The sequence below is a fragment of the Octopus bimaculoides genome, chromosome 7, assembly GCF_046866305.1.
Source record: "Octopus bimaculoides isolate indiv1 chromosome 7, ASM4686630v1, whole genome shotgun sequence".
NCBI classification, from domain to species: domain Eukaryota; kingdom Metazoa; phylum Mollusca; class Cephalopoda; order Octopoda; family Octopodidae; genus Octopus; species Octopus bimaculoides.
In genome coordinates, this window is record NC_142934.1 from 18,652,110 (window position 1) to 18,672,109 (window position 20,000).

The window sequence follows — 20,000 nt, forward strand, 5'->3', positions numbered from 1 at the left end:
ATATCTTGTCCGTTGCCAGTGTGTAAACCCATCGTAGCAGTGTTTTGCTAACAGGAAGTAAGAAGAACATTGGTATGCTATCGATCTGGAGAAAACAGCCGTTCCACATCCGGGTAACTAACGACCTTGAAGAACGGCGAGTGAGTAAATTCTATTTCGATGGCTTCATCCAATTAATTCTGTAGTTTTACTGTTAGTAACCATTTACATAGTTAGAGATGTAATTACACACACACACACACACACACACACACACACACACACACACACACACACACACACACACACACACACACACACTCATACACACATACACACACATACACAGTCTCACACACATGCAGACATATACATATATATATATATATATATATATATATATATATATGTATGTATATGCGGAAGTGCGTATATATGCGTGTGTGTGTTCGTATGTGTGAATATTATATATTTGTGTGTTTGTGTGTGTGTGTGTGTGCATGTATGTATATGTATATCTATACACACACACACATATATATACATACATATATACATACATTTATTTGTATATATATATATATATATATATATATATATATATATATATATTTCATACCTAAGTATATGCATAAGTACATGGATACACCAACACACTTATATACATACATGCATATATTTGAATGTATATAGATATGTATGTATACATGCATGGATGTATGTAGATAAATACATGAATGTACTCTTCCGTCATGTGAAGAATGTTGGGAAATTATTATTTTTAACCTTCATTAACAGTTATATTTCCGTAGAGTATTTTCCAATCGCGAAACTCATTGTTCTCATTTTCTTATAGAAGCAGCTTGTGGATTCCGTATGTCTACGCGAAAGTTGTACGGTAAATAATGCATATTTGGCCACAACTATTTTCAGAGCCGGTTTAAGATCCATAGAAGCCGTAAGAAAATTCATAAAATAAATTATTAGCTTTGTTGGTTTTGTTTCACTTTGAAACGAAATTGACAAAACATAGTTTTATTTCAAAATGGAACAAAACTAACTATAAAATGGAAAATAATGTTTATTTTTGTAAACTTCTACTTGAAATTTGAAACGTTTTCTCCTATTTTTTAAATGCAGAATCTTTGATTAGATTCTCACAATGACACCAGTAACACTTCGAAATTATATTTCCGATTATACAAACCACTTCGAATATTAGTTTAGCAAGTTCAGCGTGATATGGATTTCTTTTGTGCCGTAAACCTTTTACTATTTCTGTGGTGCTCCCAATTCTCTTGATGTCGTAAGCATGTGTTTATCTTGCTTAATGGTTAATCCAGCGCAGACTATTTTATTAAATGACATTCATACATATTCACACGAGTGTATATATAGCTGAGAGCTATATATACATTAGTGTGAATATGTATGAATATTTTTGTTTTCTCTTTCAATCTTAGACTTAATTCTTACAGGCCACCTGCTTGGTTGGAAGGCTTTGATAGAAAGTATCTTGTTTTGTTCATCACCCTTTAAATCTTAAGGCCTAGCAAACTTATATTTTTCTCTTTCTCTGCAGTTTTCTGATCACGTTTGTATCCAAAGAATAACTGATTTCCACTACGAAGCGTATTTTTATCTTGTTATCCCAATATCTGGTCGGTTGTGTTCTAACTTGGTACTCGTTTTAATTTTTAAGCTCCATCTATATTCTTTTGACCTGTTGTCCGTCAATATTTCTGCCTTTTATGCAACAGATACTCGGTGGGAATTTCCTTATCTTGAATTGCATGGAGGCAGCTTTCAAAATGGGATGTCATAAACTTGTCGGTACTCTATGCCAGGTGTTTGATAAGGTCTATTCCCTCTATGGCTTGCGTTTTTCGTGACGTATACCTGTGCATTATTTTCTAAGTGAACTGGTCCATTTTTTTTTTTTTTCATTTTATTGAGGTAGGTAGAATCGACCAACGTGATATCTGTATCAGCTCTTTTCTTATGCTTCTCATAAGGAAAATGCTAGAATGTCGGCAGGAAATCAAAGATTAGAGTCCCTCAAATGGTCCGTTGCCCTCTTTGACACCTTTCCAGCAACCCCAGGGTAGGTGGAGCTCTCTAACCATGTAAGGCAATCCACATAGGAGAAGGCCACTGCAATGTAAAGCTTACAGCTTGTTGGTCACCGCTGCCATCTCTGCACGCTGAGTCACTGTGATCAGACCTCCAAGTGTAAAGAGAGGGATCAGATTGCATAAACTGAGTCTCATTTTAAAACTATGCATAAGCGGGACGAAAAGCCCCACAGTGTCAAGGACCCTAAACTGAATCCAATAGTGAGACCCTGGTTCGGAAGTTTTAGGGTTTTGAGCAGTGTGGAACCACTTCCCAGCTATCATTGTTCCATGGGCTAACTCTGACTCGGAGTAGTAACACCTGTCGAGGCCTCAGCTGTGGGTTAATTAGAATGTTATGGAAGAAATACCAAGCAAAAACCGTCATTGCTTTGTTAGTACCTTGGGGAAGGAAAAGTCTTAGAGGATTCAATATCGACAGGAAATCAAATCTTAGACTCCCTTAGGTTATCCATTACCCTCTTTGACACCCTTCCAACAACTCCAGGATAGATGGAGCTCCAACTCTGTAAGGCAATTCACAAGAAGAAAGGCACTCCAACGTAAAGCCCACAGCTTGCTGGTCACCGCTGCCCTCTTTTCCCGCTGAGTCACTGTAGTCAGACCTCTAAGTGTAAAGAGGGGGAATCAGGTTACATAGACTGGCTCTCACTGTAAAACTAAGCATAGGTGGGCAGAAAAGTTCTTCAGTACTAAGGATCAGTTTACGTAACCACTTGAGGGTGTGCCACTCATCCTCGCGATCTTCGGACATGAAGGAAACTGACATCATATTTGTAATTGTGTTGTTGGAAGGAAAGCAAGCGTTCTGTAACTAGTCCAAAGACAATAGTTCCTAATATAGCCACAAGGGCAGAAATTTTGAGGGGAATGGTGTTAGTTTGTATCATCGATCCCAGTTCATGATTGGTATTTTATTTTATTGACGCCAGAAGAATGAATTATTAAAGTTGATCGACCTCGGAGGGGTTAGAACTCAGAACGTTAAAATCATTGAACGAATGTAGTAAGGTATATATTTTTCCGACGCTCTTAACGATTTTGCCAACTCGTCAGGTGATGCTGATGTCTAGCTTTCCTTTGCGATGGAGAAACCTGATACGATTTATGTGACAAAGGGGGGGAAGTGGGATTATTTTACTGAGCTATGCTTTTTTTTTTAAGTGGTGTAAATTATGTTCAATAATAGCGATGGAGGAGAGAGAGAGAGAGAGAGAGAGAGAGAGAGAGAGAGTGTGGGAGAGACAGAGAGAGTGGGAGAGACAGACAGACAAACAAAGAGTGTATGTGTGTGTATGTATGTGATAGAGTGGGAAGTGAGAAAGAGACAGGCAGCCTGACAAACAGACGGACAATTAGACAACAAACAGAGACAGTTAGAGACAGAAAGAGAGGCAGAGAGAGATAAAAAGACAGTCTGAGAGACAGACAAACAGACAGACAGACAGACACAGATAGACAGATAGATAGATAGATAGATAGATAGATAGATAGATAGATAGATAGATAGATAGATAGACAGACATACAGATAGATAGATAGATAGATACATACATACATACATACATACATACATGCATGCACACATATATACATATATACATACACACATACATGTATATACATAGACAGGGTCAGAGAAACTCCATGTACATGTGTGTGTGCGCGCCTGCGCCTGTGTGTATGTATGTATATATGTATGTGTACATATCCACACTCACAAAGAAAGAGGGTGAGAGAAACATTGAGACACACAGAGAGACCAGGACACCCATAGGCAATATGTCTATGTATATGCATATATCTGTATATATAAATGATGTGTATGTGTGTAGGCGCAGGAGTGGCTGTGTGGTAAGTAGCTTGCTTACCAACCACATGGTTCCGGGTTCAGTCCCACTGCATGGCACCTAGGGCAAGTGTCTTCTACTATAGCCTCGGGTTGACCAAAGCCTTATGAGTGGATTTGGTAGACGGAAACTGAAAGAAGCCCGTCGTATATATGTATATATATATATATATATATATATATATATATATATATATATATATATATATATATATGTGTGTGTGTGTATATGTTTGTGTGTCTGTGTTTGTCCCCCCATCATCGCTTGACAACCGAAGCTGGTGTGTTTACGTCCCCGTAACTTAGCGGTTCGGCAAAAAGAGACTGATAGAATAAGTACTAGGCTTACAAAGAATAAGTCCTGGGGTCGATCTGCTCGACTAAAGGCGGTGCTCCAGCATGGCCACAGTCAAAAGACTGAAACAAGTAAAAGAGTATATCTATATGTATATGTGATGTGTGTGCATATATATATATATATATATATATATATATATATATATATATATATATATATATACATATATATATATATATATATATATATATGTCTGTATGTACGTATTTGTTTTGTTATATAAGTAATGTTCGTTAATCGTCATCAATGAGCTTGTGGTTACATACTTGTGTGAAGAAGGAAAACTTGATGCGTGATGAAGTAGTTTTTGTATAGTTTCTGATTCTGGAAAGGAAATCCAGCTTCCTGATGGTACTTGGTGGAACCGGATGTGGTATATGGCTTATCTGGAGAAGGCCTTGACTGAAGGAGATACACTAGTGGGGTCCGGAGTGGAAGGGAAAACAAGGAAGAGATTAGGGGAGCGCTGGATGGTGGTGGATAAGGGAACAGTTGTGGAGAAGGCATAAGCGGAAAATGAACAAGAGGAGAATAGATGGGAAGGAAGATGAGGAAGAAGGAGAATGTAAGAGTAATGGGGATGAGGTGTAATTGGAGATGTTTGAAGAGAGTCAGGCCGAAAGAGGAGGAGAAGAGGAGAGCGGAGAGGAGAAGAGGAGAGCGGAGCGGAGAGGAGAAGAGGGGAGAGAAGAAGAGGGCGGAGGAGGAAGGGGCAGTAGAGGGCAGAGATGGGGAAGGAAAAGAAAGAGAAGGAAAAGAAAGAGGAGAAGTAGAAGGAGGAAAGGGAAAAAGAAGAAGAGGAAAAGAATGGGAGGGGAGAAGGAGAAGAAAAAGACGAAAAAGAAGAAGAGGGAGGAAGGAGAAAAGGGGAAGAAAGGGAGAAGGACGAGACGAGAAAAAGAAAGAGGGGAGAAGTAGGAGAAAACAAAGAAGAAGAAGAAGAAGAAGAAGAAGAAGAAGAAGAAGAAGAAGAAGAAGAAGAAGAAGTTGATGATGATGATGATGATGATGAACAACAACAACAACAATAACAACAATAACAACAACAACAAACAATGTGAGGCTGTTTATGAATATTAACAAAATGGTTGAGACAAACACCTCGGAGGAACGTTCTGCGTATTTCTGTTATATCTGATCCTTCTCTCTCCCCCTCGATCATCGTTATTGTTTGCTGGGTCTAAACAGCAACAATATCAATACCAACAAGATGTCTAGCGTAAAGTAGTTCCTCGTTAATGGTTTGTCGGGTGTCCATCGTTCAATGTTGGCCCTGCATCTCCGCAGGCCTGTGTAAGATTTTCTGTGGAAAACTTAGATATGCAAGCAAGTCTCTCTCTCTCTCTCTCTCTCTCTCTCCTTTCTCCGCACCAGTGATGTTTATCCAAAGGAATGGCTGTCGATTTGAAACGACACTGCCTAGCGTTAGTGCTGTTGCAGACTTTGCTGTCAGACTGCAAAATCCGGGATCAAATACCATAAGGCACTTTTTTCTAACCCTCTAATAATTCGTTCGTTTTATTGGCCACAAGGGCTAATATCAATTAAAAACATATAAGGACAAAGACAGCACGAAGGTTACAAAAGGTTTTGTCCGAAAAGGTAGGAACGTTCGTCTAAACAGAGGAAGAAAACGGAGAAAGATATAATAAATAAATAGATAAATAAATAGATAAATAAATAAGTAGAACTCCCAAAGGGGGAGGCGCTTCGAAAAAGGAAAGGTTGCACGTGGAAAAACCCATAAAACCACGGGAGCCTGGTCAGAAAAAATAAGAAAGGGGTATAGAGCCCTTTCTCCTTTTACATTACCTTTTTTTTTCTACAGGTGTATTTTCAGAATTGGTCCGTTTATACTGGCCATTCTTCCAACAGTCACCCATCTTTCAACGAATTTGCTATGAGACAGCACTTCCCTCTCTTGCAATCAGTCCACCTCTTTGGCTTGGTACATTTTATTGACTCCAGATGAAAAGCAAAGTTGAATACAGTGGGAGTTGAACTCGAAACAAATACCACGAGTTATTCTATCCAATACTCTACCGACTCTGTCTATTCTCCGCCTTAATTAACGGAGGTTAGTGTTCATGCTTCATATACGTGTTGCCAGACAGACGTTCGCTTCTGTAGATATCATTTCTACTATAGGCACAATATCTGAAGTTTTGGGTGGAGGACGATAGTCAATTACATCGACCACAGTGCTTAATTGATACTTATTTTATCGAACCCGAAGGGATAGATGGTAAAGTCGACCTCGGCGGAATTTGAACTCGAAATGTAAAACCGGAAGAAATGCTGCTAAGTGTTTTGTCCGGCGCGCAAACGATTCTACTCGTTCGCCGCTTTTACTTTCCTTGTAGATTTTCCTTCCAACTATAAACAAAAGACCTGAAATGTGATGGGAAGAGGAATTATTGATTATATCGACCTCAGTGTTCAACTAGTACTTATTTTATCGACCCCACGAAAGGATGAAAGGCAAAGGCAAAGATGGCCTCGGCGGAATTTGAACTCAGATCGTAAAGCATGAAGAAACACCACTAAATATTTTGTCTGGCATGCTAATGATTCTGCCAGTTGCCGCCTTTACTTTTCTTGTAAATACCAAAAGATCTTTAGAATCTATGTGTTAAATGGTAATAAAGAATTTTAGAAGTTAAATTTCATTCCTCAGTTTTCATAGGCTTTTGCACGACACTTCTTCCTTGCTTAGAAATCAATTAATTCAGATCTTTAACTTCACTGGAAGCTTCAAATTTAGGGGACAAAAAGGAGGGGGGGAGGAAAAAAAGGAAATAAAGCCACCCCAAGCTTTGATAGTGTTTATCGAGAGGGGAAAAGTTTAAGACGATTAGTCATTCCAAAGCTATCACGTGCAAAAGGTCACTGAAGGGAGGTACTCTGCAGCAACAAAAGAAAAGACATGTGCTTCACTTCATTATACATGAAAGAATATAAATCTCCAGGAGAGAAAAAAGAAAGAAAGTATTAAGGGAATAAAGAAATAACCCGAACAACAATACTTAACATCTGCTTTATGCGAAATACTGAAAATCAATCATTAAAACGATGTCATTAGAATTAGTTATAAAGCCACCTGCCTGTCCCAAAACAGCACTATTTTGAATCGTTTACTAAACAGTATAACATTATAACAGCTTCCCTTACTCCTGTATAATCCTGGATTGACTGACATACATGACGTAGATAATTCAATACACGTGCATGTATGGTCTTCTAGTTTATTTTTAAACTTTCTCTCTAGTTGAGAAAGAGCCGGTATCCACCACACACAAAAAACAACAACAACAAAAACAACAAAAAAATAAATAAAAGTAAGGCTCTGCCATTGATACTTAAGCAGCGTCGAGCAGGAAGTCACGTACATGTCACTGCATGTGCTGGAGCTTTATTCATTTTACATATGCATGTGTACATATACATATGTTTGTATGCTTATGCGTTGATATATTCACATACATCAGGCTAACTGCCGGAATTTTTTTACACATTTTCTAGTTCCCCTGAATACTAAGCTCTTAACCGTTTCCTTTCTGGCTTTTTGAAGCTCAACTTCTCAGGGTTGGTACTGAGGCAGATAGTAATGTAACGAAGTTCCCTAATAAACACAGCTATAAATTTAAGTGTATAGCCGGAGAGTAATATCTTCAAATATCTCAGTCCGGCTTAGAATATATCTTATTAATTTAATACAGATTATATCATTAATATTACGTTAACGTCAAAGGCCGCGAGCTGCCAGAATCGTTAGTACCCCAGGCTTCTTCTTCTTCTTCTTCTTCTTCTTCTTCTTCTTCTTCTTCTTCTTCTTCTTCTTCTTCTTCTTCTTCTCGTCTTGTTTTTTTTTTTGGTAGTCAAATAAAATAACAGTAAGCATTAGTAAGCAACTCTCTGAGGCTACGGAAGATGTCGAAGATTCATCTGATCCAAAGTTCCACAAGATGTCAGTTTCTGCAGAATTCAATAAAAATTCGAGACAGTTATATAGACAGACTCAATGGATTCTGATCCAGAATGGCTGATGGCTGTTCTGAGACTGACCTCGAAGTAACCAAGCACACACACACACACACACACACACACACACAAACGCACGCGCACGCACACACACAAACGCACGCGCACGCACACACACACACACACACACAAACGCACATACACAGACGCACACACACACACACACACACACACATTCACACACACACTTACACACACATGTCCTAAAATTCATATTCACACAAACAATAAAATACATATATAAAGTCATACATTAAAAATACATAAACTAAAGCATTCTGACATATTGACCACACATGCACTCATACATACAGAATCTAAAACACACACACATACACACACTAAAACGTACTCACGCACACTTACAATAAAATGTACTCTTAAACACACACACACACATGCAACACACACACATATATGCAAAGGCAAACACATACACATATTAGAACACACACACGTGCACACATAAACTTACATATGCATTCATTAAAACAAGCACTCACTAAAACGCACTGACACACACATACACCATAGCACACACGCACTCACTCAACCACACTATAAGATACATACATTCACATACATCCTCACTAACACATACACACACTCACATTAAAACACACATTAAAACACGCACGCATACACTAACACATGCACACACGCACTAAATGACATAATGAAACACACATACATACACTAATACACTCACAAACACGCACACATACACCCACACTAACATGCACCCACACACACACACACACATACATACCACCCACATACACACACACACACACACACACACACACACACACACACACACACACACACACACACACACGCACATCACCATTCATTACGGACAAAAATGACGGAAGCTGTGTTCAACTCCACACAATTTACTGAACAGATCAATAAAACCAGTCCGATTCCACACTGATCCACTTTGAACAAATTGATTGACCTATATAATAAGACGATCAAACAAACTCCGTAATTATCTCTTCATTCAAGCATGGATCTTTTCTTCTCTGGTTTTTTTTTCTGTCTTCTTTTGAATAACTTCTGATCCATTCAAAATAGGGTTTGCAATCCATTGTTATATATTTCGACGGACTTTTCAGATTGGATGTTGTTGTCGTTGTTGCTGTTGTCGTTGTATTATGATAGTTGCATCTGTTATTGTTGTAATTATCATTTTGTTATTAATATGGCTATTGTGTTGTTATCGATGTAGTTGTTGTTATGATTATTATAGTGATTATTTATTGTTGTTCTTGTTGTTGCTCTCATCTCGTCTAGAAAGCTGTGCCGTTGCTATCCAAGAACAGGAGATAGTTTTTAAATATCTGATCAACCAGAGAGAGATAAGAATGTCTCTAAACCTCAATGTTATGATAGAAAACTTCGATTGTACCAAATCAGCAGGAGACACCACTCATATCAACAATGGCTGTCCAAAAATGTTTGCAAAGTACTACCTTCTCATGAGACATGACGTTGAATAAGACGGGCTACAATGCTATACGCAGGAGGGTTTTCCTGAAGGCCGTGCCAAAAGCATACCAGAAACAGACTGTCTCTAGATTGTTAAAATGAAAGAATATTGATCGAACGTTCCAATAAAAACAGCCATCTAGTGTAAGTACAATAGGTCATATATTGTTGTATGGGACAGGGAGATACAAATCATGCACTGTTGTGGATACCAACAACTCAATGGGCGTGATTGTCGCGTCAACAATTGGGGAAAAGAACATTTATGAAGAACAGATGAGAAACCTACAGCTGTTATATCCAGGCTATAGATTTTTCATTTGTACATAAGAACATAGCTGCACAGGGCTGCATGAAGACAGATTTGTACAAAAGCCTACAAATGATGGGGGTTCGCGAAAAAAGAAAAGAGCAAACTGATTCGCATTCTCTGGACGCAATCGATTACATTGAACAATGTACAACTGAAAAAGAAAAATTGAAAAGATGCTATTGTCAGGGTTGGAACGTCTTTGATTATAAGGCCTACTCGATCAGGTCTTACCTAGGGCTGAAATAATCCTTTCTACAAGAGGTACAAGGCTTTGACTCAGTTGACTCAGTTGACTCAGTTGGTCCCTATTTTATCGATTCAGAGAGGATGAAAGGTTGAGTGGAAAGCCGGAAAAAATGCTCCTAAGCATTCAGCCCTTCGTGCTAACGATTTTGCCAGCTCGCCGCCTTTTAATCATGGCTTCAAACTTTGGCACAAAACCAGCAATTTTAGGAGAGAATGTAAGTCGATTATATCGGCCCCAGTGCTCAATTGGTACTTATTTCATCGACCCTGAAATGATGAGGAGCAAAGTCGACTCCGGCGGCGTTTGAACTCAGAACGTAAATATAGGTGAAATACTGCTAGGCATTTTGCTCGGCCTGCTAACGATTCTGCTAGTTCGCCGCCTTTTAATAATAGCTTCAAATTTTGGCACAATGCTAGCAGGTTTAGGGGACGGGGTAAGTCGATTACATCGATGCTAGTGCTTAACTGGTACTTATTTTATCGACTCCGAAAGAATGTAAGGCAAAGTCCACCTCGGAAGAAATGTCGCAAAGCATTTTATCCGATACACTAATGATCCTACTAGCTCGCCGCCTTTAGGAGTGAAACCACAACAATTACAGAGACAACAGTATTATTAACAACAACAACAACCTTACACTGTTGCTATCATGTTCCTATTTTACCATGTCGCAATGTTTGTGTTCATAAGTCAAGTCAAAGAATGCCGGGTGTAAACAGTGACCTCTTAATTGACATTAAGACCTGATGTATATATAAATATAGGACTCTATAGAACAAACTTGGAGTTGAAATAACGCTTCAGCTTCATTGAAGGTTGTACTTTGGACGGACTATTTAACATTTTGAAACACGATATCAAAAATATAATTATTTACTGTAAAATTGTCAGCTGGTTGATTGAGATTACGTTTCGTTTTGGTCGTTCGTTCGTTTCTTCAAGAAGAAAATTACATTTTCTTTTCTCAAACTGTGGTATTTTGTAATAAAAAAACATAAACGTTTGATTTAAGGCTGCAACTCAAAGTGCTAAGCTGTAGGAGTTGGTACTTGTACTTTTCTACCCCAGAAGAACGAAACGCGAAGTTGACCTCTGCAGAATTTGAAATCTGAACATAAAGGGTAGTTTTTAAACATTAGATAGCATCTAGGCCGATATGACATTTTAGAGATTTTGCCAGACTATCGATTTAGATATCATAATAATAGAGGTTTCTAATAAAGGCACTCGCCAGAAAATTGGGGAGGAGTATTCGATACCATTTTCATTATGGATTGGTTCTTTATTTTATCAACCCCTGAAAGAGTGAAAAATAAGGTTTACCTCGGTAGGATTTAAACTCAGAACGCAAGTAGTCTGAACAAATACCGCTAAACATTTCGAATCGATGCTGTAATGTTTCAACCAGTCAACCACCCTTGCAATCGATACTAGGCACAAGGTCAGAAGTTTAGAGGGGAGGGGAATAGTCGATACCATGGACCCCAGGACTGAACAGATACTTTATTTTTTTCCGACTCTGAAAAGATGAAAGGCAAATTTAACATCAGCAAGATTTGAACTCAAAATGCAAAGACTTAGAAAAAAATACAGCAAAACGTTATTTCGGCTCTAACGAAACCGCCAATGCAAATAACAAACTAAACAGACGAGTGATTCTTTCTCATTATAGAGGTGCAGGCGTGGTTGTGTAATAAAACACTTGCTTCCCAACAACATGGTTCCGGGTTCATTCCCACTGCATGGCACCTTGGGAAAGTGTCTTCTACTATAGCCTCGGGCCGACCAAAGCCTTGTGAGTAAATTTGGTAGACGGAAACTGAAAGAAACCTGTTGGGCGTGTGTGTGTGTATATATATATATATATATATATATATATATATATGCATACATGGATGGATGCATGCATGCATGTATGTGTGTATCTATGTATGCGTCTTTGTGTTTGTATCTGTCCTCCCTCATCACTGCTTGACAACCGGTGTTGGTGTGTTTGTGTCCCGTAACTTAGCAATTCGGCAAAAGAGGCCAATAGAATAAATACTAGGCTAAAAAAAACAATAAGTCCTGGGAGCGATTTGTTCGCCTAAAACCTTTCAAAGCGGTGCTCCAGTATGGCCGCAGTCAAATGACTGAAACAAGTAAAAGAATGAGAGAAAGAACATACCCATACCAGGAAGGGGGCGGCGAACTCGCAAAACAGAGAATCGGGAAAAAAAAAACAACAAAAAACAAACTTTGTGGTATGTGTTCAAATCCCGCCGATGTCATCTTAGTCTTTCATCGTTTCGGGGACCTTAAATTTATGTAGCAGTCTAAGTTCTAGGATCGGTGATATCGACAAAAATTGTTATCCTTGCACCAAGATCAGAAACCAACATATACACATCAGGAGTATACATATATAATTTAAGACGCATAGAAAGTGTATTATATAATTAGTACGTTCTGCTGTAACGTTTCAGAAAGCTGTATTGTTTTTCAAATGCTGATCATCATGGATGGATGGACGTCCTATACCTGCTTGATTTTCAAGGCTCTTATCCTCACTATGGAATCTCTCAAATCACTGTTTTACCCTGCGATCACTTGTGAACTATTCACCCCGCCATGCTCTGTTGATATTACCGGCTGCTTTGGAAGCATTATATCCAAGCTTGAATTCATGCAAAAAAAAAAAAGTAAAGGTTTTTCTTTTCTTTTTTCGTGTTTGAAATTAAGGATTTCTACGCTTCAAAATTATATTCAGAAAGAAATCAAAGTTTATTAATCTCTTAACATATTATCCCGTTCAGAGATGTCTGGTAAATATATATTTGAACGAAAATACACATTCACTGTACTCTGAGGTATCTGTCACTTATTTCTAACCCGAAATTCTACGTTCAAGATGTTATTCCCGTATTTTTTTATCATTAGCTATCATTAATTATCATTAGTTATCAGTAACTTGATAATAAATGTTAACTGATTCAAAATAATTCGTGTACTTATCCCTCCTTATATACAGATTCAAAATAAATGATAAAAACATATTTTTTGCATAGAAATTGAAAAACCATCTGCTTGTTAAGAGGTTAAAGTGTACACATCAATTACTAAGCATTTAAAATTTCGTGTAAAACACTACAAAAATAACATCTTAAATCGAATTTTAAAGAATGTTTTCGAAAAATCGGACAAAATTTTCCAAACATAATACTGTGTATGTTAGGTTCAGTCTAGTATTGCCAGTTGCTGAATCAGAAGTTTCTAAACACTGCTTTATGCAAGCAACAACGACTTACAGAAGGATTAGATCAAGAAACATGAAGCAGCGTTACCAAAATCTTTTACATATTTCAGAGAGCGACAGATTAAATTTCTTAGATTATTTTTTCGGGAGGCAGCTAAACACTTGTTGAGGTTTAAATGTCAAATTGTTGCAGTATAAATTCCAGATATACGACCTGTTTGATGAAGGACATTTGGGGATATGACAAGACGAACCAATACGCATGCGTTGAGATTATACTTACAAGAGTGTTGTCGTTTGGTGAACCGAAAATAGAAACATGTTGCTAGCAGGCGTTCCCTGTAATTCTAGTATCAAACAAGGGTTATCTGTCCTGAAAAATATTTTCAAAATTTTTCCAGTCTGGCAGATAAGACCTGGGTTACTATGAGACCAGAATTGTATGCATAAATGTAAACTACATATGATAAATAGTTTATAAGTAAATATTTTGAAAGGTTGTAGTGTCACGATCGGGTTTCTTTCTGAAAAGTTTTCAACATCTAGGCAAAGAAATCAATCTGTCTACTTTACTCCATTCTTTGTGTACATAGACATATACATACATATATATATATATATATATATATATATATATATATATATATATATATATACATGCACATACACACATATATATTACACAAGCACACATACATACACATATATACCCACACACACACATATATATATATATACACATATATGTAATGTATGTATGTATGTATGTAAGTACGTACTAACGCGATCCTGAGGGCAACACCCACGCAGATAGAGATAGAGATATACATACAACTTACGACTCTCGACAACCGGTTTTCGTTTGCTTATGTCCCTGTTATCCTGTGGTTCAGCCAAAGAGACCGATAAAATAATTACCAACCCCCAAATACTGCACGGACTCCCGTCCAAAGGCGCTAACAATTCTGCGAGTCCACCGTCCTTAACTGGTACTTTAATTATCGATGTCTGAAGGATGAAAGATTAAGTTGAACTCGGCAGAATTTGACCTCTGCAAGACTCGTTAGCACACCGGGCAAAATCCTTTGCGGCATTTCAGCCATCTAAAGACGTTCCGAGTTCCGAGTTCAAACTCCGCCGCAGTCGACTTAACCTTTCGTCCTTTCCGGGACGACAAAATAAGTACCAGTTGAGTACTGAGGTCGATGTAATTGATTTAACTCCCTTCCCACGAAATTGCTGGCTTCTTTCAGTTTCCGTCTACCAAATCGACTCACAAGGCTTTGGTCGGCCCGAGGTTATAGCAGTAGACATTTGCCCAAGGGTGCCACGCGGTGGGACTGAATCCGGAACCATATGGTTGGAAAGCATGCTTCTTACCACACACAGCCACAATCTCACATTATGCACACAGAAACAGCTATTCTTTTCTACTCTAGGCACAAGGCCCGAAATTTTGGGGGAGGGGCCAGTCGATTAGATCGACCCCAGTACGCAACTGGTACTTAATTTATCAACCCCGAAAGAATGAAAGGCAAAGTCGACCTCGGCGGAATTTGAACTCAGAACGTAAAGACAGACGAAATATTGCCAAGTGTTTCGCCCGGCGTGCTAACTTTTCTGCCAGATCGCTGCTTTATTCAGAAACAAATATTAAGCCAGGTTGAAGCCGTGTTCTCTGTAGAAATAGCTTTAAAGTTTGTATGTCTATAATTAACCTTTCTACTGTAGGTACAAGGCCTGAAATTTTGGGGGAGGGGGCTAGTCGGGGAAATCGAACCTGGTGTTCAACTGGTAGTTATTTTATCGATCCGGAAAGGGATGGAAAGCAAAGTCGACCTCGGCAGAATTTGAATTCAGAACGTAGAGACGGACGAAATGCTGCTAAGCATTTTATCCGTGGTGCTAACGACTCTGCCAGTGCGCCGCCTTATTTCATTTCTCAATTGTTTCAGTCATTAGACTGCGGCCATGCTGGAGCGCTGCCTCGAAGAATTTTAGTCGAACTTATCAACCCCAGTACTTATATTTTGTAAAGCCTAGTGCGTATTCTATCGGTAATTTTGCCGAACTGCTAAGTTACGGGGCGTAAACATACCAACACCAGTTGTAAAGCTGTGGTGGAAGACAAACACACACACAATATACGACGGGCTTCTTTCAGTTTCTTATTTCTTTATTGCCCACAAGGGGCTAAACATGGGGGGACAAACAAGGACAGACAAAGGGATTAAGTTGATTACATCGACCCCAGTGCGTAACTGGTACTTAATTTATCGACCCCGAACGGATGAAAGGCAAAGTCGACCTCGGCGGAATTTGAACTCAGAACGTAGCGGCAGACGAAATACCGCTAAGCATTTCGTCCGACGTGCTAACGTTTCTGCCAGCTCACCGCCTTTCAGTTTCACTAGGCTTTGGTCAGACCGAGGTTGTAGTAATAGACACTTGCCCAGAGTGCCATGCAGTGTGACTGAACCCAGAACCATGTGGCTGGGAAGCAAGCTTCTTTATTTCAAAATTTTGGCCATTAAGGCCTCACATAGAGGGGACGAACAAGGACAGACAAACAAAGAAGCTGCGGGCTGGACACAGACATTAATGAAATGGAGATGGATACAAGAAGGATGAATAGAAATGGGAGAGGCAACAGCGCCCGCCGACTGATAACCCCTCGAAAACATTGTTCTTTTTAAAATACAATTAACAAAATTTCAATATTAATCAAGTCATTTTCAAATACTTTCATGAATCCACCTCCCCGTGAACCCCTTGCAGATATGCTGCCCCTGACAAACAAGTGTCCATTGTCAGGTTGGGGTTCACGGCGAGGTAGAAAAAGTCCTTTTGGTCAAATTTTTCCAAAATTTTATCTAACATAGTGTCCGTTATGACCTCGCAGCCACCTGCGGAGGCCATTTGGGACTACTCGCACACGCCGAGTAGCTCCTATCCTGGCCGCACTCGCGGTCCAGGAAGCTTCTTACCACACAGCCACGCCTGAACCTAGTATGATTAAGCTAGAATTGTAGATTCAGCGTTATAGCATATATCCTGTTGTAACAACCATCATACGTCAGTATGTCTCAATAAAGTGTGCATGTACTACACTAAATATGATTATCATAAAGCTTAACTATAAATGTAAGATTAATAATGTTTTCAATTATTTTTTTGTTTCGTTTCTTATTTTTTCAGACATAACACAACAGATATTGTTTTGGCAAGTTAGCAAAGACTTTGATATACTAAACTATGAACTGAATATATTCATATACAAAATAATACTAATACCAATCTTTCTAATTTTGGCACAAAGCCAGCAATTTTGAAGGGATGGGGAAGTCGGTTATGTCCAGTATTTAACTGGTATTTAGTTTTATGGACCCAATAAGGCTTGAAAGCCAAAGTTGAACTCGGTCAGATTTTGAGCTCAGGAACTCAAGAACCAGAAGAAACGCCGCTAAGCATTTTTGTCCGATATGCTCAAATTTCAACCAGCTCGCCGACTTAAATAGTTTCAAATTGTGGTACAAGGTCAGCAATTTTGAGTGGAGGGGCAAGCCGACTGGTACTTTGTCTTATGAGGCTCAAAAGAATGAAAGGCAAAGTTAACCGCTATGGCATTTGTACTCAGAATGTAAATAACAAAAAAAAAAAAAATGCAGTTAAACGTCTCCGACGCGTTAACGGTTCTTCCAGCTTAATAATAATAATAATAATAATAATAATAATAATAATAATAATAATAATAATAATAATGATGATGATGATGATGATGATGATGATGATCTAGATGTATTGCAAAAGTTGTCATTACTTGGAACTTCACGCATATTGCGTAAAGTACTGTCTGTCTGAGGTCCTTGTTGTGACTTGACAAACAGTACAAACCCTCGGTAGACACGATATTTTCAATCAACAACCTCACGATATTGTATACTGTGTGACGTCTAAAATAATAATGATAATGATAATAATAATAATGATAATAATAATAATGATGATGATGATGATGATGATGATGATGATGATGATGATGATGACAGTAATAACAACAACGACGACGACGACTTTGACGATGATGATGATGATGACGACTTCAAATTTTTGGCACAATGCCAGTAATCTCGAGGGAGGAGGCAAGTCGATTACATCGACTCCAGTCATGTCTACAGGGGATTTTTTTTCTATCCAAACGATTGTTCAATCTAATATTTCCATGCAGTTACTTATAGTTTTATGTGCTTCGAGATCCGCTATTCCGAAAGAGAATTATTTCAAGTTCTGTCGAAAAATTATAAATTCTTACGGCGTCGACTATACCTACCTACCTACCTACATACATGCATACATACATATATATCCACCCATTTCTGCATCTATCTATCTATCTATCTATCTATCTATCTATCTATCTATCTATCTATCTATCTATCTCTTTATCAGTCCATCTATCTATATCTGTCTATCTAACTCCTTGCTATTCAGTCAGTTGCGACTCAGGTTTTAAAACCGCAACATCATAACTACAGTCTCGATATATATAGCAACCACCGTGCCGAGACCTTCCTCAGAAACTAAGCTTAACTTTTAAACGTCCTCGTTAACCCAGATGTAAATCAATAGCGCAAAGCTGTTTGAAACTGAACTGAAACTGTTTGTGCTGATCAAATAAATCTCATTAATTCTTTACATTGTCTTGTTTGTAATTTTAGATACGTTATTGGATCAATTTTTGCACGTTTTCCTGTTTTTCGTAGTAAGCATTCTACACGTTTGTTATTTCTTTCCTAGATTGCATGCATGTAATAATCAGCATCCATTGAATTTTGTGTTAACTTATAAATGTCAAGCATAAGTTACGGTGTTCCATGTTTATTAAGAAATGCATACATAGGCCCAGGAGCGGCTGTGTGGTAAGTAGCTTGCTTACCAACCACATGATTCCGGGTTCATTCCCACTGTGTAGCACATTGGGCAAGTGTCTTCTACTATAGCCTCGGGCCGACCAAAGCCTTGTGAGCGGATTTGGTAGACGTAAACTGAAGGAAGCCCGTCGTATATATGTATATATATATATGTGTGTATATGTTTGTGTGTTTGCATTTGTCCCCCCAACATCGCTTGACAACTGATGGTGGTGTGTTTACGTCCCCGTAACATAGCGGTTCGGCAAAAGAGACCGATAGAATAAGTACTAGGCTTACAAAGAATAAGTCCTGGGATCGATTTGCTCGACTAAAGGCGGTGCTCCAGCATGGCCACAGTCGAATGAAACAAGTAAAAGAATAAAAGTAAAAGAAAAATATAAATGTGTGTGTGTGTGTGTGTGTGTGTGTGTGTGTGTGTGTGTTTGTATATAAAATATGAAGTAAATAGATATTCGGTTTAAAAATACTATGGGTGGAAAAAAAAAGTCGAAGGGTTGCCCGAACCCACACCTGTAAACTTGACATTACACCAAAGCAACGGTCGTACTCAAAACAGTTAAAGCTATATTGTTTATCAACTTCGAGAGCCACCATCAAAAAATACCTCGTATGTCTCGAAGTTTCTAAATTTTTAATAATATAGATACATACATACAAACATAGATGCACATATACACACAAACACGCATACATACATAAACACACACACACACACACATACATACATGAATACATACATACATACATACATACATACATACATTGTTGTTGTTGGCACTCCGTCGCTTACGACGTCGAGGGTTCCAGTTGATCTGATCAACGGAACAGCCTGCTCGTGAAATTAACGTGCAAGTGGCTGAGCACTCCACAGACACGTGTACCCTTAACGTAGTTCTCGGGTATATTCAACGTGACACAGTGTGACAAGGCTGACCCTTTGAATTACAGGCACAACAACATACATACATACATACATACATACATACAACGAGCTTCGCACGGATCCAGTCAAAGAAATTAGTTTAACAAGATATTAGTCAAAGCGGGCCTCTCCCAGGTTAACATTTGGCCTATATGCAGCAGATTGGATGCGAACCTTGAAACGAACTTCTGGACTTCACCTCTATACGTTTCCGCGTACGGACGCAAAAAGGAGCTTTGAATATTTTTTGCATTGATTATATTCATTTTGTTCAAAGACGATGATTCATGATGTTAGTCCGATGCAAGTGATGTTGGTAAATAAGAATAACTTAAAACACTACTTCCTTCTGAAGATCTGGTTTTTCAAAGTCACTACGAAATCGCCCATGTAAGAATTATTGCACAGCGATACAGCTATATGCGAGCGAAACACGTGTAAAGATTATGTTACTTATGACGTTATGATAAAGCTTTTAACTGAATCTCTT